We start from the raw sequence: 26735 nt of genomic DNA on the forward strand, positions 1-26735 counted from the left end.
TAGAATATCCCAAAAGTATATGCTACTTTAACATCAAAGACTGAGTTAGAGTAGACTTGTTGGAATAGTGGAACAGAGGCCAAATTATGATGAACTGAGATGTGATAGATAGATGGGTAGTTTTAGTTTTCTGGAAAGGTGGGTGATGTGGATTATTAATGCAGAGGACATTTATCCAAAAGTAACATTTCATTTATTCAACAAATGTTCTAAAAAAATTGAGTGTCTATATGTTAAAAGCAAAAACTTAGATAGAGGGTTTAGACTATTCATGAAAATTAATTCAATATGGATCATGGATCTAAATTTAGAATGCTAAAATAGGGGCTCCTGGGTGGCTCAGTTGGTTACGTTTCTGCCTTCAGCTCAGGTCATGATCTCAGGGTCCTGGGATTGAGCCCTGCATGGGGCTCCCTGCTTAGTGAGTTGTCTGCTTGTCCCTCTCCCTCTGCTCGTCCCCCCACTCATGCTCTCTGTCTCTCTCTCAAATAAATAAATAAATAAATAAATAAATAAAATATTTTAAAAATGCTAAAATATAAAACTTCTAAAATAAAACATCAGAGAAAATGGGTTTGGTGACAAGATTTTAGAGACAACATCAAAAGCATGACCCATGGAAGAAAAAAAAAAGATATGTTGGATTATACTAAAATTAAAAACTTATGATCGGCAAAAGTCATTATGAAGATGAAAAGACAAGTCATAGACTGGAAGAAAAATGTTTGCAAAACACGTATCTAATAAAGAATGAATATCCAAAATATATAAAGAATTCATAAACTCAATGACTACAATATTCAACAGAATAATTAATGGGCAAAAGATCTAAACAGACATCTCATCAAATGATAAACACGTAGAAGATGTTCATTTTCATTCGTCATTTAGAAGTTGCAGACTAAAACGATGTACACTTACACATTGGTTAAATTGGTTAAAATCCAAAACCTGATGATACCACTTGGTGACAAGAATGTAATACAGCAGAAGTTCTCGTTAATTGCTTGTGGAAGTACAAATTGAGAGAGAAACATTGGAAGACAGTATCTTACAAAATTAATCAAAATCTTACTGTATAATTCAACAATTGTACAATTACATAATTACCCAATTAAGTTGAAAATTTATGCTCACACAAAAACCATCAAGAAATTGTTCATAGTGGTAGCCTTTTAATCACCAATACCTGGAAGCAAATAAGATGTTCTTTGGTAGGTAAATGGATAAACAAACTGTAGTATATCCATTTAATGAAATACTGTTTTGCAATAAAATGAAACGGTCTCTCAAGTCACTCAAAGACATAGATACATCTTAAATACATATTGATAAGTCCAAGAAACCAGTGTAAAGGCTATACACTGTATGACTCAATTTTGACCTCTGGAAAAGGCAAAACTATAGAGATGGTAAAAAGATCAGCGGTTGCCAGAGGTTTGTAGAGAAGTTACTGTATAAGGGGAATTTTAGAGGTGGAGAAACTATTCTGTGTGATACTGCAATATTGTACATCTGACTCTATGCATTTACTAAAAACCCAGAGAATTTGACTGCATGGAGTGGACTTTAACATTTACCAATTTTTAAAAAATCACCTAATTGGTGATTCCGTCCAAGGTATTCCCAGGACGGAATGCAGAATATGCCCAAAACATCCAACTGTATTACAAACATATGAAACAACTTCAGTGAGGGCAGTGAACAGAAAAGGTGCTGTTCTAACTTCAGAAATTAGTGGAGTCTGTAAGAATAAGGTAAAAATAAATGTTTGTAGGCAAAATATTCTAGTTGATATAGTGGTTTCTAAAGGGTGTATAGGTTAGCAATTCTGAAACTATTATATATGCATACTGAAATTGAACAATTAGGTAAATGGATGAGGAGCTGGATTCCTCATTATTGGAATGGAGTTATAGGTAAACTATAGGTTATAGATAAGGTAAAGGAGACCAGAATGACCCATATGGCAATGAATTTGAGCTGGAGGTATCAGCTTGAACAAAATTTAGCATTATTAATATAGGTATGTGTGGTTACATATATAAATATTTATAGATACATGTAATGCACAGTTTAGTATACATACATGCATATATCAATTCAGAGTACCTAGAAGCAAACACCCCAATAACAATGGGCTTACCTAATGCTCAGATATTAGTTTCTAATACCAATACTAGGAACTAGGGTTCCTTGGCTGATTTTAGGACTGGGCAGTGAATATACAAGATAAGCTTAGAGTATATTATAAGGTGATGTAAAGAAGAACTTTAAAAAAAAATAAAAGAAAAAAGACACACACATACATTCACAACACATACACACATACAATGATGAAGTATGTTAAAGAGTCGCAGAAGTGAATGAAAAAGCTCCCAACAGGTAAGCCTGGAACAATATGAGGAAAACAATAAAATAAGAGTATTGGATTATGGCCCAAAGCATTTGAAATATCTATGAGTCAATACCGATAGAATGAGAGGATTATATACATACATAGATAGATAGATAAGTAAATGAATAAATAAATAAATAAATAAATAAATAAATAAATAAATAAATAAAAGAATGAATAAATAAATAAAAGAATAAATAAAAATAGAAGTCTCTCATGCAGAAGGTTTCAAATAATTTATGTATATACTCAGTCCACAAGGAGGTGGAACATAACTCCCCTTCCTTATGTCTGGGCTACCCCCCAACACAACTTTATCCTAGAGAAACCTCACAAATACTTCTTCAACCAGGTGATTAAGGTTAACATCATCAGTGAAGTTGTGTTGATAGTATATGCAATTGATACTACGTGATGAGAGTTGCAGCTTACCTCTGTGATGATCTTCCTTCAAAAATCTCATAATCTCATTCTAACTATGAGAAAACATTAGCCAAGTATCAGTTGAGGGATATTCACCAAGATATTTGACCAATACTTTACAAACTGTCAAGGTCATCAAAACTGAGAGTAATCATGTATATATATGGTATATGTATATATGTCATTTAATTTTATACAAATACTTATAAACACATAAACATATATACACATATTTTTATACATATAAAAAGAAATATATATTTCTATATTGAAATTTATATGTATGTATGCATGTATGAATGTATCTCAAATATAGTGGTAATTTGGGGGACCTCAGTGCCTCAGTTGGTTAAGTGTCTGCCTTCGGTTCAGGTATGATCCCAGAGTCCTGGGATTGAGCCCCCCATCTGGCTCCCTGCTCAGCAGGGGGTCTGTTTCTCCCTCTGCTCCTCACCCAGCTCATGCTCTCCCTCGCTCTCTCTCTCTTAAATAAATAAATAAAATCTTAAAAAATAAAGTATGGTGATAATTCATGATACTTTAGTTTTGCTAAAAAGGTAATTGAATAAATTTAAGTAAGACTTAAAAAGGAGATGAACAAATTTCAGAGTAAGGATGATTTTGTTTTAAAAAATAATTGGTAAATAATTTTTATATAATTGGAAACTCCGAAATTTTGCTACCTCCTTTGTGACAAAGCAGTTATAATTCTTTTAATGATAATTTTCTAAAGCCGCTATAATTTCTTCTAGTAGAGTAAGGTGTACATTTTTACATTAACAATTCTTCATATTTAAAAATTATGACTGATTTTCACAATCATTAAAGACACTCATTTTGCAAATAGTTTTAAGTATACACCTCTTCTATGAAATTGATATCAGAAAATCCAGTGGAATGAAATTCATTTCCCTCAAAAAAATAGGGAATATCCTAGTCAAACTACTTTTGGTTTCAGTCAAACTCTTGTCCAAACCTGAAAAATGTATCACAAATATATAGTCAGCCCTATGTGTAAAACAAACACATGCACTGAAACTAAACAAAAACCTGAATTGGCTTAATTGTCTCTCCATGTTCTAAAGAGCCAAATAGAAATTAAAGAAAAAAAGGCACCGTTTGTATTTTTAACTTGACTTTCCTATTTAGAAACTGGTCTCAAAGGCAAGCAATTTTCTATGTGGCATATCCTAAAAATATTAAATATCATTTCCACATTTTGTACCATTACATAATATACTATAAATGATGCTGATGTTATTGCTTCATAAAATTAGACCTCCCAAGGCCTAAAGAATAATTCCATTTTATATAAATTTTACTTCAGCAAATATGTCTACAACATACACTCTTTTGGAACAACTACTTTATTTGGGGAAACAAACATATTTGAAAAGTAAATATTTTTAAGAACTCTATGTGTTGCAGTATGAGTTTGTAGAAATATATTAGAAAAACAAAATGAATTTTTTTCACATAAGTAAAATAGCAAACAGTTAATAGAGTCAGATTACACTTTTTTCTTAAAATTTAAATATCAGCATAAGTCAGTGAACTCTACTACAAATTTTTGCAAAGATTTCTTATCATGACAAATTTATATAATAAAAATGAGTCAGAATGGACTATATTCTACTATTGTAACAATCATCAATGACTGTGTGATAAAGTAGGTGGTGGTTTTTTCCTCCTAAATATTGTACCAACTTATCAAGAAGTAAAATATGAGAGACATAGAATGCTAAAATAAATAATTTGTGCAATGGAGAGCTATAAATGTCAAGTCAGTTAATATTTATTGAATATTTAAAAAATATTTTCTAAGTAAAGTACTATGTGGCTTTGGATTATAATGATAATGTAATATTTAAATATATTTCACTTTGAAATAAAAGTAACAGAAATTTAGATGTGTGTTTCTGGAAATTTCAGGACAAAAATATGTAAACATTTTCTATTATTTTCAAAAATACATTAAAGCCTCCCTGATGCAAAAATTACAATTATGCCATGAGTTACATTACACAGTGTTTTGTGTTTTACTTAAAAAAGAAAAAAAAATTCATAACTTGAGTTTATTATGTAAACAAAATAGCAATCAGTATATGTTGTTTGGGTCACCCAGAATAAATAAATAAATAAATAAATAAATAAATAAATAAATATTAATATATAAAAATAAGTATAAAAATATGTAAATAGAAATATGTACATGGCTATTGCTTATATATGTAATACATTTAAACATATATAATGTAAATTATGTAAAGTTATTTATATAACTTTATTATATATATATATATATATATATATATGCTTTACAAAAATAAACTTAAAATATAAAATTTGGGAATATTTCTAGTTTGTTTCCAACAGGGTAAGTTAGATAACACCACATTTATCAAATGAGGATTGAACAAATGCTATTCACTAATCTGAAAAGCCAATATTTTTTACTTTATTAGGCTATTTATTGCGATGAGGATGAATATTTTAGTTATAACTTAAATACCTTTCTGTGATTACAAACTATATCTTTTGTTCATTTTAAGTCCATCAAGAAACTTACTTACTTGTTTTGTATTTTCACTGGTCATGCCTACTTTCTTGCTCAGAGATTCAGAGAATCAAGTAATCCTGTGTATTTAAAATAGAAAGAATCTGGAAAAATACGAGTGTAGCATATGATTTCACTCATATGTGGAATTTAAGGAAAACAAAAAAACAAGTAAAGAAAAAAAAAGAGATAATCCAAAAAATAGATGCTTAAATAGAGAGAACAAATTGGTGGTTACCAGAGGGGCCGTGGGTGGGTGATGGTCAAAGTGAAGGGAATTAAGCATACACATCCTACCGGCACTGAGTAATGTATAGAATTGTTGAATTACTATATTGCACACCTGAAACTGATAGGACAATGTATGCAGAATTTAAATAATTAAGTGATTAATTTTTAAAAAGGATATGTACCATGGAAGTCTTTAATATAGAGAGGTGATTTTCTTAGTTTACCATCATGATAAAAATCACTTTTTTTCCTTTTTTTTTTTCCTAACAAAGACAATGAATTTAAGTTCTATTGTCTGGGGCACCTGGGTGGCTTGGTTGGTTAAGCATCTGCCTTCAACTCAGGTCATGATCTCAGGGTCTTGGAATCAAGCCCCATGTGGGGCACCCTGCTCAGTGGGGAGCCCTACTCTCCCTCTCCCTCTGCTGCTCTCCCTGCTTGTGCTCTGTCTCGCTTGTTCTTACTCTATCTCTCAAATAAATAAATAAAATCTTAAAAATAAAAAGTTCCATTGTCTGTATTCATACATCCAGGCATCCCAGAGCATGTGTTCATATGACTTTCAGACAATATTCTCTGGTACATCTAAAGAACAAATTAATCCTAAATATTGTATTCTTGAATTGCCTATCGTCTTAACTTCAATGTCATCAATCTTGAAACATTTAGGCTTACTAGTTAAAATTTTAAAAGAAAAATACAAAAAAAAAAAAAAAAACCCAAAACAAAAAACAACATGTGACAGGACACAAATTTTGCCATTGCCAAAAAATCCTCTTTTAGTCTTCCATTTCACCCAGTAAATTTGATGATTGTGTTTTGTACCACAATTTTCCAGAAAATTATCTTACACTAACATACCTAATGTACATATGGTTATAAAGAAATATTCAGGTTTATGAATGTGACCCAACATATCTGGTCATAGGATTTTGATTCAACAGAGACCTCCTACTTTGAGAAAGGCCATTCCAAGATAATCCTTCAGAAATGTGAAATTGATCATCTCTCCACTCAGTATGCTACATGAACTTGGAACACATACAAAGCCAAAATGAGAGAAAAGTAAAACCAAGGTGACATTGAGACAGGAAACTTCTGGGGTTATATACAGCTCATACCTGAGATCTGACAGAATAATTTTCTGTGAGATATACTTTTATTTATAATAAAGTTTCTCCTTAGTTTTAAGCTGGAAACCTTGCTATCTTATTGTAACAAAAAGTGCTTTAACTAATGATATCACTCACACACTAAATAAATGAACAATTACAAAGTATTTTCATCAAAATTATAATTAGAGTCAAACTGACAAATGAAATCCAATAGTGATATAAATACTGAAAAAAAGTTATGCAAATAAAAAGCTGAAACAAGTCAGGGCTGCATATTTCATTCATTTATCATTTACACATAATTATTCATGTATTTATTTTATTTTATTAATATTGATTGATTAATTTGAGTGAAAGAGCCTAAGCAGATAGGAAGGGGCAGAGGGAGAGGGAGGGAGATAAACTTTTTTTTTCTTTTTAAAGACTTTATTTTTTTGAGAGAGAGTGAGCATGAGTGGTGGGAGGGGGAGATGGAGAAGGAGAAGCAGACTTCCCGCTGATCAGAGAACCCAATATAGGGCTTGACCTCAGGATGCTGGAATCACAACCTGAGCTGAAGGCAGACACTTCACTGACTGAGCCACCGATGCCCCTACACATAATTATTATTTAAATATGAACTATTTAGAACTTTCTTAGGAAAAAAAAATCTGCTCTATTTACATTTCTAGCCTTGACAGAGTTTCTGATACTCAACTTGCCTCTCTGCTGTCAAAAACCAGAAAACCAGTGAAAATGGTCAATTTCAGACTGTGAACAACAGGTAGCAAAGAACTTTGATCACTGAGAAAGCAAGGGGAGTTCTATCATTGCCTTGGATTTCTCTCTGGAGACACTTTTTGGATGTGGTGCTGGGAGGTGAACCCAAGCTAAGAAGATGGGTCTTGCTGAGTTAGAGAAACAAACAGAAGCTAATGGAAGTTATGGCATCTGGAATTCTCAGGGCAGAGCAATGGAATGGAGGTAGCTACACAGGAAAATAGAAATCTCCATGTGTCATCTTGAGTCTGTTCCTCAATACCAATCTACACATATGTAGGGCAAAATTTCATGAAACTGGCAAGAAACAATGGCTTCAGAGTAAGCTATATTATTCTCAGTGCTTAAACAGGAATGAAAGAGTTCAAGCTTCAACAAGACAAAGTTGAGAGACCTTATTGAACACCTCTGGCATTCAATGGAAGGTGGCAAAAGAGGTGTATATTAACATTAGTGCTAGGGTAAAGGTTACTCTACCCTACCTTAACAAGGTTAAAAAAAAAAAAAAGGATTCTTAAGAGGATTGAAATTATCTGCAAGTAATTTAACTGCCTTCTGAGGAAAATTCTGTCACTCTTTAGAGGAAGGAAACAAAATCCAGATATTAAAAAATACACAATTCCCAATTCCCATGGTCCAATCAAATACTACTAAATATGTAAATACTAGATATGTCCTATAACCAGGGGGAATATTAGTCAACAGAAACAGAGACAGAAACGATATAAATAATAGCTTTGCACACAATAATTCAAAACACTTATTAAAAATATTCTTAACAATTTAAAGTATGAATGGGGACACTTGGGTGGCTCAGTTGGTTGAGCATCTGACTCTTGGTTTTGGCTTGGGTCATGATCTTAGGGACATGGAATGGAGCCCTGCCTCAGACTCCATGCTTAGGGCAAAGTCTGCTTGAGATTCTCTCCCTCTTCCTTTGCTGCTTCCCCTGCTCATGCTCTCCCTCTCTCTCTAAAATAAATGAATGAATAAATAAATAAATCAATAAATAAAATCTTAAAAATTAAAAAAATACAGTAAGCATGAATATAATGAAAAGAGAAATAACAACTATAAAATATGATTAAAAGGAGCAACAACATCAACAACAACCCTGTGAAAAAGAACCAAACAGAACTTTCCAAGAACTTTCAGGATATAGCTAAAATTTAAAACTTGAAAGGGATGACATCACCAAATGATGGTGAGGATGTGGAGCAGCTAGAATCCTTAGCCACTCCTGGTGAGACTATAAACTGGTTCAATAACTTACCCATTCTTGGTGAGACTATAAACTTGTTCAAAAACTCATGCCCCTGGGAACCACCACACACCACACCCCTGGAGGCCATCATACTTTGGGGATCTGGCCTTGGACTAGTGGCTCAGCACAAATTTACTAACACCACTGCCACATTCCTGAGCCTTCTTGTGATCGAGTGCCCTCAGAGTCAGCCTAACTAGGTCTCACAAACACTACAGAGAGGAAACACAGCCCACAACTAGCAAAGAGTCATTGCAGACATCTGTACTGAGAGAAAAATGGACTCAGACAAAAGAGTAGGGCATAAGCAAAACACACAGGAGACTCCCTAGAAGTGCCGTGTTCTGGTGAACAGGGAACACTGCACTCACTACAGGGCCCTACAGGACCTCTTTTTCATAAACCTACTACTTTCAAGAGTAGAAGACATAGCTAACTTTCCTAATACAGAGAAACAGACAGGGAGAGGTAGACAAATGAGGAGATGGAGGGATATGTCCCAAATGAAAGAAGAGGACAAAATCACAGTAAAAGATCTAAGAAACAGAAATAAATAATATGCCTGATAGAGAATTTAAAGTAATGATCATAAAGATACTGCATTTCAGGAAAGGGTGGAGAACATCAGTGAGACCCTTGTCAAAAAGATAAAAAACAACATATCAGAGACAAAGAACTCATTAAATGAAATTAAAAATACAATACATGGAATAAATAGTAGTCCATAGGAAGCAGAGGGAATGTATCAGTGACCTGGAAGATAGAGTAACAGAAAACAACCAAGCTGAATAAGTGAAAGGAAAACAAATACTTCATAATGAGAATAACTTAGAGAACTCGGTGACACCATCAAGGATAATAACATTCCCATTATAGGGATTCACCCCTTCTCCAGAGAAAGGGGGACAGAAAATGTATTTGAAAAATTAATGTTGAAAACATCCCTAATCTAGGAAGGAAAATGGATCCAGATTCAGAAGGAAGAGAGATCCCCCAACAAATTCAACACCAAATCACTTAGTAATTAAAATGGCAATAATTAATGATAAATAAGAATTTTAAAGGTTATGAGAGAAAAGAAGACAGCTGCATACAAAGGAAACCCCATGATGATTTTTAAGCAGAAACTTCGTAGGCCAGAAAAGAGTGACATGATATATTCAAAGTGGTAAGAGAAAAAAATATTCAGCCAAGAACACTCCTTTCAGCAATGCTATTATTCAGAAGAGGAGAGATAAAGAATTTCTCAGATAAACAAAATTAAAAGAATTCATAACCACTAAATCAACCCTATGAGAAATGTTAAAGGAAACTTTATGAGTAGAATATAAGAACCATAAGTAAGAGTTAAAAATCAATCAATTAAACACAAAGGCATTAAATAAATAAATAAGCACACCTGTAAAAATCAGTCAAGAGAAACACAAAATAAAAAGATGTAAAATATGTACAAAATTTCTGAAACATGGAGGGGAGATGAATAATGAATGAGTTTAAAATTAAGTGACCATCAGCTTAATATAGAATGCTATATGCAGAAGATATTATATATAAACCAAATGTTAACTACAAATCAAAAAACAGGAATAGATGTGCAAAAAATAAAGAGTAAAATCCTAAGTATATCACTAAAGAAATCCAACAAACCATGAAAGAGAGAATGAGAAGGGATCAGAGAAAAGCTACAAAAACAACCACAAAGAAAGTAACAAAATGTCAATAAATACACTATTTATCAACAATTAGTTTGAATGTAAATGGACTAAATGTGCCAACCAAATAATATAGGGTAACAGAGTGGATGAAAAAAAAAAAAAGACCCATTTATATACTGCCTGAAAAAGACTCATTTCAGACCTAAAGATACCTGCAGATAGAAAGTGATACCTTCAGGAGAAACATTTGTCATACAAATGGATGTCAGAAGAAAGCCAGAGTGGCAATACTTGTATCAGACAAAGTAGACTAAAACAAAGACTATAAGTAGAGACAAAGAAGGACACTATATAATAAAGGGGACAATCCAACAAGAAGATACAACAATTTTAAACATTTATGAACCCAACAAGGGAGCACCCAAATACATAAAATAGTTAATAACAAACATAAAAGAATTAACGGATGGTAATACAATAATAGTACAATAATTCATCAACAGACAGATCATCCAAACAGAGAATCAACAAGGAAACTGCGGCTTTGAATAACACACTGGAAGAGATGGATTTAACAGATATATTCAGAATATTCTATCTTAAAATAGAATACACATTCTTTTTAAATGCACATGGATCATTCTCCAGAATAGATCACATATTAGGTCACAAAACAAGCAACAACAAATTCAAGAAGATTGAAGTCATACCATGTACCTTTTCTTTCTTTTCTTTTCTTTTCTTTTCTTTTCTTTTCTTTTCTTTTCTTTTCTTTTCTCTTTTCTCTTTTCTTTTCTTTTTTTCTTTTCTTTTCTTTTTCTTTTCTTTTTTTTAAAGATTTTATTTATTTATTTGACAGAGAGAGACAGCCAGCAAGCGAGGGAACACCAGCAGGGGGAATGGGAGAGGAAGAAGCAGGTTCCCAGTGGAGGAGCCTGATGTGGGCCTTGATCCCAGGACTCTGGGATCATGCCCTGAGCTGAAGGCAGACTCTTAATGACTGAGCCACTCAGGCGCCCCCACCATGTCTCTTTTCTGACCACAACAGTATGAAACTGGAAATCAACCACAAGAAGAAATCTAGAAAGACCATAAATACATGGAGGAAAAATTACATGTTGCTGAGCAATGAATGGGTCAACCCATAAATCAAAGATGAAATAAAAAATTACATGGAAATAAATGAAAATGAAAATGAAAACACAATGGTCCAAACCTTTGGGATGCAGTAAAAGCAGTTCAAAGAGGAAGTTTATAGAAGTACAGGCTTACTTCAAGAAGCAAGAAAAATCTCAACCAACCTAATCTTACACCTAAAAGAGCTAGAAAAAGAACAACAGATAAATCAAAAGCAGCAGAAGGAAAGATATAATAAAGATTAGAACAGAATTAATGATATAGAAACTTAAACAAAATAAAACAATAGACCAAATCAATGAAACAAGGAGCTGGTTCTTTGAAAAGCTCAATGAAATTGATAAACCTCTAGCCAGACTCAGAGAGAGAGAAAGAGAGAGAGAGAGAGAGAGAGAGGGAGAGAGAACTCAAACAAAATCACAAATGAAAGAGGAGAAATAACCAACATCCCCAAAATACAAACAATTATAACAGAATATTATGAAAAACCATATGCCAACAAATAAACAACCTAGAAGAAGTTAATAATTTCCTAGAAACATGTAACCTACCAAAATTGAAGCAGAGAGAAATAGAAAATTTGAACAGTCTGATCATTGGCAAGGAGATTGAATCAGTAATAAAAAAAATTCCCAACAAACTAAAGTCCAGGACCAAATGGCTTCACAATGAATTCTACCAAATATGTAAAGAAGAGTTAATATTTATTCTTCTCAAACTATTCCAAAAAAGTAGAAGAAAAACTTCCAAATTCACTCTATGAGGTGAGTAGCACCCTGATACTAAAATCAGATAAAGAGAGCACACAGAAAAAATAGAACTACAAGCCAATATATTCGATGAACATAGATGCAAAAATCCTCAACAAAATACTAGCAAACAGAATTCAATGACACATTAAAAAAAAAAATCGTTCGCTGCAATGAAGTTGGATTTATTCCTGAAATGCAGGGGTAGCCCAATATTCACAAATCAATCAATGTGATAAATCACATCAATAAGAGAAAGGATAAAAACCATATGACCATTTCAAGAAGCATTTAACAAAGTACAACATCCTTCTTGATAAACACCATCAATGAAGTAGGTTTAGAGGAAACATCTCTCAACATAATAAAGGCCATATATGAAAAACTCACAGCAAACATCATACTTAATGGGGAAAAACTAAGAGCTCTCCCCCTAAGATCAGGAAAAAGACAACAATGTCTACTCTTACCACTTTTATTTAACATCGTACTGGAAGTCTTAGTCACAGCAATTAGATGACAAAAGAAAAGCATCCAAATTGGTAAGGAAGAAGTAAAACTTTCACTATTTCTGAATGACATGATATGCTTATAGAGAAAACCTGAAAGACTCCACCAAAAAAAAACTAGTGGAACTGATAAATGAAATTTATAAAGTCATAGGATACAAAAATCAATGTGCAGAATCTGTTGCATTTTTGAATACTAATAATGAGGCAGGAGAAAGAGAAATTAAGAAAACAACCTGGTTTACAATTGCACCAAAAACAATAAAATATCTAGGAATTAATCGAACTGAAGAGGTAAAAGACCTGAACTGTGAACACTATAAAACATTGATGAAAGAAATTGAATACAACAGAAAGAAATGGAAAAATATTTCATGCTCATTGATGGGAAGAACAGATATTGTTAAAATGTCTGTATTACCCAAAGCAATCTACACTTTTAATACAATCCTTATCAAAATACCAATAGCATTTTTCACAAACCTAGAATAAGCAATCCTAAAATTTTTATTGAACCACAAAAGACCCCAAGTAGTCAAAGCAATTTTTGAAAAAGGAAAGCAAACCTAGAGGTATCATAATTCCAGACTTCAAGTTACATTACAAAGCTGTAGTAATCAAAATAGTATGGTACTGGCACAAAAATAGATGGCAAATCAATAGAACAGAAAAAAAAAAAAACAGAAATAAACTCATAATTATATGGTCAGCTAATCTTCAACAAAACAGGAAATAATACCCAATGGGAAGAAGACAGTCTTTTCAAAAAATGGTGTTGAAAGGGCGCCTTGGTGGCTCAGTTGGTTAAGTGTCCAACTCTTGGTTTCAGCTCAGGTCATGATCTCATGCCATGCTCAGTGGGGAGTCTGCTTGAAGATTCTCTCCCTCTGACCCTCCCCCACTCTCTCTTTCTCTCAAGTAAATAAATAAATGTTTAAGAAAACACACATGGTGTTGGAAAAACTGGTCAGCTACATGCAAAAAAGGAAACTGGACCACTTTCTTACACCATACACAAAACTAAATTCAAAATGGATGAAAGACCCAAATGTAAGACTTGAAACCATAAAAATCCTAGAAGAGCACACAGGCAGAAATATCCCTGACGTAGGTCATAGTAATATTTTTTCTAGCAGTGTCTTCTGAGACAAGGGAAGCAAAAGCAAAAATAAACTAGTGTGACTACATCAAAATAAAAAGCTCTGGACAGTGAAGGAAAAGGTCATCCAAACTGAAAGGCAATGTACTGAATGGAAGAAGATATTTGCAAATGACTTGTCTGATAATGAGCTAGTATCTAAAATATATAAAGAACTGATACAAATCAACACCCAAAAACAAATAATCTAATTAAAAAATGGGCAGAAGATATGAACAGACGTTTCTCCAAAGAATACATTCAGATGGCAAACACATGAAAAGATGCTCATCATCACTTATCATCAAGGAAATGCAAATCAAAACTACCATGAAATTCCTCACACTTGTCAGAATGGCTAAAATCAAAAACACAAGAAACAACATGTTAGCAAGGATGTGGAGAAAAGGAATCCTCTTCACTGTTTTTGGGAATGCAAACGGTGCAGTCACTGGGGAAAACAGTATCAAGATTCCTCAAAAAGTTAAAAATAGAGCTATTGTACAATCCAGAAATCACAATACTGGGTATTTACCCCAAAAATACAAAAACATTAATTCAAACTGATACTTGTACTCCTATGTTTATAGCAGCATTATTTACAATAACCTAAATATGGAAGTGGCCCAAGCATCCATTGACTGAAGAATGGATAAAGAAGAAGTGGTATATGTATACAATGGAATATTATCGACCATATAAAGAATGAAATCTTGCCATTTGCAATGACATTGATGGAGCTAGTGAGTATAATGTTAAATAAAATAAGTCAGAGAAAAACAAATGCCATATGATTTCACTCTTATATGGAATTTAAGAAAGAAAGCAAAGGAGCAAAGGAAAAAAGAAAGAGAGAGAGAGAGAGAGAAACCAAGAAGCAGACTCAATGAGAGAGAACAATCTGATGGTTACCAGAGGGGAGAGGGTGGGGGGATGGGTGGAATAGGTGATGGGGATTTAGGGGCTTGTGATGAGCACAGGATGATGTATGGAAACGTTGAATCACTGTATCATACACCTGAGACTAATATAATACTGTATGTTAACTATATTGGAATTAAATTTTAAAATTAAAAAAAAATTTGGAAAAAGTTTATGCTATTTCTTTTCAAACTAAATATACACTACCTTATTACCAAGCAATTCCTCTCCTCACCATTTATTCAAGAAAGTGAAAACATAGGATTACAAAACAAAAAGTGTACAAAAATGCTGATAGTAGCTTTATTTACAATTTCAAGAAACTAAATATATCCCAGATGCCCACTAAAAGAAGAATGTTTTAAAAATGTGATGTATTCATGTATTCATGCATACAGCAACTTGGATAAATCTCTAAAATATTTTGCTGTATGTAAGAAGGCCTATACAAAAATGTAGATACCATATGATTCTGTTTATATTAAGGAAGAACAAACAAAACTAAACCTTTGTGAGAAAACATTAGAAAAGCAATTGCTTCTCTAAGGTAAGGTGGTGAATACTTATGAAGCACTAAAGGGAGATTTCTTAGGGACAATAAGAATATTATATTTTTTAGGGATTTAGTATACCAGTACCATCCTTACACTGGGTAAATAGGGCACTCCCTCAGACTCCATACCCCAGTAGGTCCACACTTTGAAGTACCTTTTCAAAAATTATCTGGATACCATGGGTCTAGCAGTACCATCTGGGTAAGGTGACCCAAACGCCATTCTGCATCTGCGTTGACCCTTGTTCCTATTTTGGGGGGTGGGGAGTGCTTTACAATCCTCTACTGACATATGAGATTGAATTGATAGCCCAACAATCTTCTAAACTTGTGTAATGTAGTAGTCTTGAAGCCCTGTGGACCTGTAACAAGTTGTGTGAATTGTCCTACTTACCAGAGAGGTATTTCTTTCATACAATTGCATAAAAATTGAACAGCTGGAATGTTTCAAGCATACTGATTTGATTAAATTTGTTTATAGAAAGGTGCCCCACGAACAATAATTATGACAGTCCCATATACCTCAGCTGTCCTTCTGGATGCCACAGGTGCTTGCATTCATCAAAACTCAGTTAATTCTTACTTAAAAGTTATGAATAACATTATTTGTTGATTTTACATTTAAAAAATCATTGTAAACAAACACCGAACTCTAGTTAGTGCTATGTCTGCTAATATATTTAGAGTGGAGTGTACTGATAAAAAATTCTTTTGAGATGTGTTAAAAAAGAAGATGGATTTTTGGATAAATAAAGGAAAATAGGAAGTGATGGATATGAGTATTTATGGTAAAATTCTTTCAACTGTGCTCTATATTTGAAAATTTTCATAATAAAAAGTTGAAAATAACAGATATAATAAATACACATAAGGATTGAAAAAATGCGAATGGAATAGGGATGAAAAAATGAAAGTAAAAGAAATTAAGATCTGGCCATTAAGTTCTGTGATAGGCAGAATTTTAAGATGACCCCCAAGATTCCTGCTCCCTATTGTATTCATCATGTATAATATCCTCTCCTGTAGTGTTGTAGGGTCTGTAAATATAATGGGCTATAACTGTTGGTATTAGAATACTGATTAATTGAGTTTGAGTTAATCCAAAGAGGGATTATTCTGGGTGGGCCTGGACTAATGGGATGAGGCTTGAAAGAAGGTGAAGAGTCAGAGAGAGGAGTTCTTGTTGGCCTAGAAGAAAGCAAACAGTCATATTGTGAATTGTCTGTGGGGCCACGTGGTAAGTAACTGCAACTTCTAGGATCTAAGAGTAGTCTCTGGCTGAAAGCTAGCCTGGATCCAAACACTTCAATCATACAGCTACAAGGAAGTGAATTTTGCCAACAATCAATGAGTTTCAAAAGGGTTCCTGAGCCTCAGCTGAGAATTAAAGCACCAGCTAACATCTTCATTTCAGCCTGGTGAATCCCTGAACAGAGGCCCCTGCTAAGCCATACCCAGACATCTGACCTAATGGAACTATGGGATATTATATTGTATGGTTTTAAGGCACACATTTTTTGGTAATATGCTGCACAGAAATAGAAAACAAATACAGATGCCTATTGTTATTAGAGTGTCCCTGCTCCTAGGCCATCTCAATGGACAGTTAGGTTGGTTTCTAAACACCATGACATGGTAAAAGGAATCACAGGTCCTGGCACAATTGCCTAATTCAAGGGTTGGCATGAGGAAATAAAAGATGAGCTTAGAACATATTGCCATGCCAAAAGCAAGAATGTGTTTAAAAGATGATCAGAGGATATCACAACCATATAGAAGTAAGCTTCAAAGGGAGGACTTTACAAAAAAAAAGAAAAAGATCTGAGATAATTTCAGCCTCAAAATAAATATAGTTAGTATTATATTATTACCCAAGGAATGAAATAGGAAATAATTTATCCATATTTATATAAATCAATCAATAAATTTAAAGATTAATAAGGCATAAATCATATACTTATTTTCAAATACCTTTCTTTCAAAATACATACTATTTATAGAATATAAAAGAGTATCTTTTGAATGCAGTGGGGGATCCTGGTAGACAATACCTTAATCAAGTGATCAAAGTGAATTCTATCTGCATAGGGACAAACTGTATCGTGGTAGGGTACAATGAGAAGAATGCAATATTACTCTCTGATATCTCCCTTGAAGTTTCACAAAACCCTGAATCTAATAATGAAGAAATGTTTAAAAGTGACATACTATAGGGGTGCCTGGGTGGCACAGAGGTTAAAGCGTCTGCCTTCGGCTCAGGGGGTGATCCCGGCGTTACGGGATCGAGCCCCACATCAGGCTCTTCCACTGTGAGCCTGCTTCTTCCTCTCCCACTCCTCCTGCTTGTGTTCCCTTTCTCGCTGGCTGTCTCTCTCTGTCAAATAAACAAATAAAATCTTAAAAAAAAAAAGTGACATACTATAAATCACCAGTATAAAATCTTCAGTACATACCAAGGCCATGACAGTCAAGGAAAGACAGAGAAACATGTCCAGATGTAAGCAGATTAAGGATGTATGTCAACTGAAGGCAGTGATGATTCTTTACTGGATCATTTTACTATAAAAAAAATTTAAGGTAATGGGAAAAATGTGAATGGAGTCAGAGAAATATATATATATCACTAATATATAACTGTTAATGTCCATATTTTGATGGTCCTATTTTGGTTATGCAAGAGTTGGTCTTGTTTACAGGAAATACACACTAATATATTCAGGGGTGGTTATGTATCAGGTCAGTAAATTGTTCCAAATTGATTTGAAAAAGAGTTTCTTATACTTCTGTTTGCAATTTTGCTGTGAGTTTGAGACTGTTTATATGATTAAAAATTATTTCTTACATTGGGTGGGGGCAAGATGGCAGAGTAGTGGGGAACTCCATGTAAATTGGTCCCCTGAATTTAGCTGGATATCTACCAAGCCATTCTGAACACCCATGAAATAAGCCTGAGATGTAAGAATACATGTCTGGATCTCTATGGGGGCAGAGGATCAGCAGTTGCAAGGTATGAAGGATGGAGTTGTGATTATGCAGATATCAGAATAAACAGAAGGGGAAGGGAGCCACCAGAAGCTGGCTACTGGAAAGTAATATAATACCAGAGCACAAAAGCATACTGCACCCAGGGACCCTCAATAGTTTGCAGAATGGTGGCAGCAGGATGGGAAAGGCCTGATAACAGTGCTCAGACAGGATCCAGGAGCTGAAGGAGGGGCACAAGGCCCCACCTGGGAAGCCAATCCTGCGGACCTGAGCCTGTAGACCTGGGCTGACTGCAGCTTCCCTCAAGGACCAGACTGCTCTCGATTTTAGAAGCACAAAGGGCAGAGATAAGAGGGGGCCTGAGTCCAACACTGAGAGGGTCCATGGGGGCTTGCACTGCCTGTGGGAGTCTGCTGTTTTCGGTGATGCTTACAGAAAGGGAGACTGTGTGTTCTGGAGGGTTCAGAGAAGAGCAGACTGTGACTTCTCTGCCCTGGGGCCGTGGTCTGAGTGCGGACATTTTTCCTTTGCTCTGACCCTATGAAAAGGCGTGAAAAACCGCCAGAGAACAAAAGCCACCAGAGAACAAAAGCCCAAAAAACCAGTTTCCATGGAACCCAGCCCTCTCATAGGGGACAGAACAACTCCCCCCAAGCAGGATTGCCTGAAAAACAGAGCAGCAGGCCCCTCCCCCAGAAGACAAGGTGGAAGAACAAGAGGAGGACAAACCTAGGGTCCCCATAAAACTGTAAAGCCCCACACCAGGGGAAAATAGTGTTTGAGCTCCAGGTGCTGTCTCACAGCCTGTGTACTTCTCAGATACAACTTTTCTTAAAAAATTTCTTTCTCATGTTTCTTCTCTGTTTTTTCTTTTTACCTATTTCTCATTTCAACTAGATGTTTAATACAACATATTCCATAGTAGCTTTTTAACTTGTACTTTTTCATACACACAGAGACACTCACAGTTATATATATAGATATAGATATAAGCTTCACTGTAGTCCTTTTTTCCCTATTCTATACTACCTTTATATATATATATATATATATATATATATATATACCAGTTTTAATTTCCCTGTAACTCTGGGAAGTAGTGTTCTCTAACAGAGAGAAAAAAACACACCCAGGAAGAACTGAAACAGCCTAGCTTGCCCACACTGAGAGATTATAGTCCCCCCTGCAACCCCCCACTTTTTTAACTTTATAAATTTTATTCTTGGGTTTCATTTTGGCTGTGTTTTTTCAATGGTAGCCTCCGACCACTCCAAACTTTCCCAGAGTGCATCTTGCCTGGATTGTGGTTGGTATTTTGGACTCTCTACATCCCCTCAACCACCCCTCAACAGAATGACTAGGAACACGAAACAAAGAAAAGAACCAGAGACAATGGCCTCTCCCACAGACCTAATAGATATGGATATAAGCAAAATGTCAGAAATGGACTTCAGAGTAACAATTATGAAGACAATAGTTAGGCTTGAGAAAACCATTAGTGGCAACATAGGATCTCTAAGGGCAGAAATGAGAGCTAATCACGCCAAACTTAAAAATACTATGAATGAGATGCAGCCTGAACTGGATACTCTAACAGCTGAGGTAAATGAGGCAGAAGGATGAATTAGTGATCTAGAAGATAAACCAATAAAAAGGAAAGAACAGAAGGAAACCTGGGACAAACAGCTTAAAATCTATGAGAACAGACTTAGAGAAATCAACGATGCCACGAAATGTTCCAATGTCAGAATTATTGGGATCCCTGAGGGGGTGGAAGAGAGAGAGGACTAGAAGATATATTTGAGCAAATGGTATCTGAGAACTTCCCTAATCTGGGGAATAAAACAAGAATTCATTTCCTAGAGACAGAGGGAACCCTTCCCAATATCAATAACAGACCAATGCCCTAGGATGTAATAGTAAAACTCACAAATCTTAGAACCAAGGAATCCATCTTGAAAGCAGCTAGGGGGAAGAGATTCCTTCTACAGAGGGAGGAACATCAGAATAATGTCAGACTTGTCCATAAAGATCTGGCAAGCCATAAAGGGATGGCAAGACATATTCAGGGTACTAAATGAGAAAACATGCAGCCAAGGATACTCTATCCATCAAGGCTGTCATTCAGAATGGATGGAGAGACAAGGAGCATCTAAGACCAGCAAAAATTGAAAGAATATGTGACCATCAAGCCAGTCCTGCAAGAAATACTAAAGGGGATTCTATAAAAGAAGAAAGACCCCAAGAGTAATATAGACCAGAAATTTACAGAGACAATCCATAGAAACAGGGACTGTACAGACAATAGGATGGAAATAAATATCTACCTTTCAGTAGTAACTCTCAACATGAATGGCCTAAATGCTCCCATAAAATGGCACAGGGTTGCAGATTGGATACAGAGACAGGACCCATCCATATGCTGTCTACAAGAGACTCATTTTGAACCTAAAGATGCCTCTAGACTGAAAGTGAGGGGATGGAGAAGCATTTATCATGCCAATGGACCTCAAAAGAAAGCTGGGGTAGCAATTTTTATAACAGACAAATTAGAATTTAACACAAAAACTGTAATAAGAGATCCAGAAGGACACTATATCATTTTCAAAGAGTCTATCCAACAAGAAAATCTAACAATTTTAAATATCTATGCCCCCAACATGGGACAGCCAACTACATAGGCCAACTGTTAACCAAAATAAAGAGTCAGACCAACAATAATACATTAATAGTAGGAGATTTTAACACTCCATTCTCAGCATTAGACAGATCATCTAAACAGAAGATCAACAAAGAAACAAGAGATTTGAATGACACAATGGACCAGATGGAATTCATAGATATATATAGAATGCTCCACCCTAAAACAATAGAATACCCATTCTTCTCAAATGCATATGGAACTTTCTCCAAAATAGACCTCATACTGGGTCACAAATCGGGTCTCAGCCAATATCAAAAGATTGAGGTTATTCCCTGCATGTTATCAGACCACAATGCCTTGAAACTGGAACTCAATCACAAGAAAAAATTTGGAAGGAATTCAAATACTTGGAAGTTAAAGAGCATTCTGCTAAAGAATGAGTGGATCAACCAGGAAATTAAAAAAAAAAAAAAAAACTTAACCAATTCATGGAAACCAATGAGAATGGAAACACATGAGTCCAAAACCTACGGGATACTGCAAAGGCAGTCCTATGGGGGACTTACATAGCCATCCAAGCCTCTCTGAAAAAAAATTAGAAAAATCCCAAATGCATAAGCTAACCCTATACCTAAACAAGCTGGAGAAAAAGTAACAAATAAAACCTAAGCCAAGAAGGTGAAGAGAAATAATAAAGCTTAGAGCATAGATCAATGAAATAGAAACCAGAAAAACAGTAGAAAACATCAATGAAACTAGAAGCTGGTTCTTTGAAAGAATTAATAAGATTGATAGACCACAGGCCAAATTATCCAAAAGAAAAGAGAAATGACCCAGATTAATAAAATCATGAATGAGAGGGGAGATATCATGATTAACACCAAGGAAATAGAAACAATTATTAGGAATTATTGCCAGCAACTGTATGCCAACAAATCAAGCAATCTAGAAGAAATGGATGCCTTCCTGGAAACTTACACACTACCAAGATGGAAACAGAAAGAAATAGACAATCTGAATAGACCAATAACTAGTAATGAAATTGAAACAGTAATCAAAAACCTCCCCAAAAAACAAGAGTCCAGGCCCAGAGGGCTTCCCAGGGGATTTTTACCAAATATTTAAAGAAGAAATAATGCCTATTTTTCTGAAGCTGTTCCAAGAAATAGAAGCAGAAGGAAAACTTCCAAACTCATTCTATGAGGACAGCATTACCCTGATCCCAAAACCAGGCAAAGACCCCATGAAAAAGAAGAATTACAGACCAATAACCCTGATGAACGTGGATGCCAAAATAATCAACAAGATCCTAGCTAGTAGGATCCAATAGTACATTAAAAGGTTTATTCTCCAGACCAAGTGGGTTTTATGCCTGGGATACAAGGGTGGTTCAACATTTGCAAATCAATCAACATGATAGAGCACATCGATAAAAGAAAAGACAAGAACTTGATCCTCTCAATGATGCAGAAAAAGCATTTGACAAAATACAGCATCCTTTCCTGATTAAAACTCTTCAGAGTATAGGATAAAGGGAACATTCCTCAATATCATAGAAATGATCTATGAAAAGCCCACAGTGAATATCATCCTCAATGGGGAAAAGCTGAGAGCTTTTCCCTTAAGATTAGGAACATGACAGGGATGCCCACTCTCACCACTATTGTTCAACATAGTGATAGAAGTCCTAGCCTCAGCTATCAGACAACAAAAAGAAATAAAAGGCATCCAAATTGGCAAAGAAGAAGTCAAACTCTCCCTCTTCACAGATGACATGATACTTTATGTGGAAAACCCAAAAGACTCCACCCCCAAATTACTAGAACTCATATAGGAATTCAGTAGTGTGTGCAGGATACAAAATAAATGCACAGAAATCAGTTGCTTTTCTATATGCTAACAATGCAACCGTAGAAAGAGAAATTAAGGACTCAATTCCATTCACAATACCAACAAAAACCATAAGATACCTGGGAATAAATCTAACTAAAGAGGTAAAGGATCTATACTCTTAAAACTACAGAACATTTATGAAATAAATTGAGGAAGACACACGATGGAAAATCATTCCATGCTCATGGATTGGAAGAATAAACATTGTTAAAATGTCTATTCTGCCCAGAGCAATCTACACTTTCAATGCCATCCCTATTAAAATACCATTGGTATTTTTCAAAAAGCTGGAACAAACAATCTGAAAATTTGTATGGAACCAGAAAAGACCCCGAATCACCAAGGGAAAGATGAAAAAGGAAAACAAAGCTGGAGGCATCATGTTGCCTGACTTCAAGCTATTGCAATTCAAGCTATATTACAAAGCTGTGATCAACAAAACAGCATGGTATTGACACAAAAACAGACACAGACCAATGGAACAGAATAGAGACTCCAGAAATGGACCCTCAACTCAACGGTCAACTAATATTTGACAAATCAGGAAAAAAATATCCAATGGAAAAAAGACAGTCTCTTCAATAAGTAGTGCTGGGAAAATTGGACAGCTACATATAGAAGAATGAAACTGGACCATTCCCTTACACCATACACAAAGATAAACTCAAAATGAATGAAAGACCTCAATGTGAGACAGGACTCAATCATAATCCTAGAGAAGAACATAGGCAGTAAGCTCTTTGACATCAGCCACAGTAACTTCTTTCAAGACACATCTCCAAAGGCAAGGGAAACAAAAGCAAAAATGAACTATTGGGACTTCATCAAGATAAAAAGCTTCTGCATAGCAAAGAAAACAGTCAACAAACTAAGAGGCAGACCATGGAATGGGAGAAGATATTTGCAAATGGCATTACAGATAAAGGGCTAATATCCAAGATCTATAAAGAACTTTTCAAATTCAATACTCAAAAAACAGATAACCCAGTCAAAAAATGGGCAGAAGACATGAACAGACACTGTTTCCAAAGAAGACATACAAATGGCTAACAGACACATGAAAAAATGCTCAACATCACTAGCCATCAGGGAAATACAAATCAAAACCACAATGAGATACCACCTTATACCAGTTAGAATGGCAAAAATTAACAAAACTGGAAACAACAAATATAAGCAAGGATGTCCAGAAAGGGGAACTCTCTTACATTGTTGGTGGGAATACAAGCTGGTACAGCCATTCTGGAAGACAGTATGGAGGTTCCTCAAGATATTAAGAATAGACCTACCCTAAGACCCAGAAATTGCACTACCAGGTATTTACCCCAAAGATGTAGATGTAGTGAAAAGAAGGGGCACATCCACCCAATGTTTATAGCAGTCATGTCCACAATAGCCAAACTGTGGAAGGAGCCGAGTTGCCCTTCAACAGATGAATGGATAAAGAAGATGTGGTACATATGTACAACGGAATGTTATTAAGTCATCAGAAACAATGAATAGTCACCATTTGCATCAACATGGATGGAACTGGAGGGGATTATGCTAAGTGAAGTGAGTCAAGCAGAGAAAGACAGTTATCAAAGGGTTTCATTCATATGTGGAACATAAGCAATAGCATGGAGGACCATAGGGGAAGGGAGGGAAATCTGAAGGGGGAGAAATCAGAGAGGGAAACAAACCATGAGAGACTATGGACCCTGGGAAACAAACTGAGGGTTTCAGAGGGGAGGGGGAGAGGAGGGGGTAACAGAGTGATGGGTATTAAGGAGGGCATGTGCTGTGATGAGCACTGTGTGTTATACATAACTAATGAATCATTGAACACTACATCAAAAACTAATGCTGTACTATACAGTGGCTAACTGAACATAATAAAAAATAAATAAAGCCTTCTGTCTTAAGGGGAAAAAAATATTCCTTACATTAAAAAGGAAATAAAAAGGAAAGCCAAAGACTAGAAAAATATATTTACAATATATATATCTGTAAGAGGACTTATATTCAGAATTTATAAAGAACTCTTAGAAAAACAAAAGTAGGATGACTAACAACCCATTTTTTTTTTCAAAAAAAGAATACAACAGACACTTCACAGGAAAAGTATTTTAAAAGCCAAATAACCACATGAAAAGATGCTCAGTATCATTAGTCATCAAGGATACGCAAATACAACGAGGTGTTTAAAAGATGATTGGAGGATGTCACACTCACTACATACCCTAGACACTCACTAAATATCCATACTAGCTAATATTTCTTAAATGTCTGTCAGTTCAAAGTATTAGAGTGGGGGTGGAGCAATTGTAATTCTCAGGCATTGCTGGTTTTATTTTCGGAAAAAAATTTTACAACATCTTATATGTTAAAGTTGCATTTGCTATATGACCCATTGATTCCATTTCTAAGATTTACCCAAGGAAAATGAAAACCTGTATACAAATGCCCATAACAATTTATTCATGTTAACCCAAAACTGAAGAGGGCACAAACGTCCATCAACAAGTAAGCGGATGAACACTTTGTGGTGTATTAGTATGATGGAATACGGGTCGACAACAAAAATAAGCACATTATTCATTCAGTTATTTTGATGAATCTCCAAAACAATGTATTAGGTATACAAAGCCAGAAATTTAAGAGCTCATGTAGTATGTATGCTTCTGTTTATATAAGATGCTGAAAAGGGGAGAACAAGTCCATAAAGGCAGAACACAGATTGGCAGTTGCCTATCCTGGTGGGGATGTGATTGACTCTACTGAGACACAGTGGAACTTTTTAGATTTATGGATATTTTATAAAATGATTGCGACGGTGGTTACAAAGTTTATATACTTGCCAAACCTCATCAAAATCCACAGGGAAACTGGTGTATCCTATCTACATAACTCATATATCGATAAAATAGAGTAAAAATAAGTGCTAAATGTTGTGATGTAGACTAGTAACCAAAATAGATGACATAGGTCATATGGAGTTAGTCATGAAAATTTACATATTAAAAATCTTTACCTTTTTTAATTCTTCCAATCCATGAGCATGGAATATTTTTCCATCTTTTTGTGGCTTCTTCAATGTCTTTCAAGAGTGATTTATAGTTTCTGGAATATAGATCCTTTCCGTCTCCGGTTAAGTTAATTCCAAGATAATGTATGATTTTTGGTGCTATTATAAATGGAATGGATTCCCTAATTTCTCTTTCTTCAGTCTCACTGTTCGTGTATAGAAATGAAACTGATTTCTGAGCATTGATTTTGTATCCCGCCACATTACTGAATTGCTCTATAACTTCTAGTAGTTTGGGGATGGATTCTTCTCGGTTTTCCATATAGAGTATCATGTCATCTGCGAAGAGAGACAGTTTGACTTCTTCTTTGCCAATTTGGATGCCTTTTATCCCTTTTTGTTGTCTGATTGCTGTTGCAAGGACTTCTAGTACTATGTTGAATAATAGTGGTGAGAGTTGGCATCCTTGTCGTGTTCCCGATCTTAAGGGAAAGGCTTCCATCTTTTACCCATTGAGAATGATATCTGCTGTAGGCTTTTTATAGATGGTTTTTATGAGATGGAGGAATGTACCCTCTATCCCTACACTCTGAAGGGTTTTAATCAAGAAAGGATGCTGGATTTTGTCAAATGCTTCTTCTGCATCTATTGAAAGGATCATATCATTCCTGACTTTTTTCTTGTTGATATAATCCATCACACTGGTCAATTTGCAAATGTTGAACCACCCTTGCATCCCAGGGATGAATCCCACTTGGTCTGGATGGATAATCCTTTTAATGTACTAATGGATCCTA

This window comes from Ursus arctos, unplaced genomic scaffold (genome assembly GCF_023065955.2).
Source record: "Ursus arctos isolate Adak ecotype North America unplaced genomic scaffold, UrsArc2.0 scaffold_18, whole genome shotgun sequence".
Taxonomy (NCBI): Eukaryota; Metazoa; Chordata; class Mammalia; order Carnivora; family Ursidae; genus Ursus; species Ursus arctos.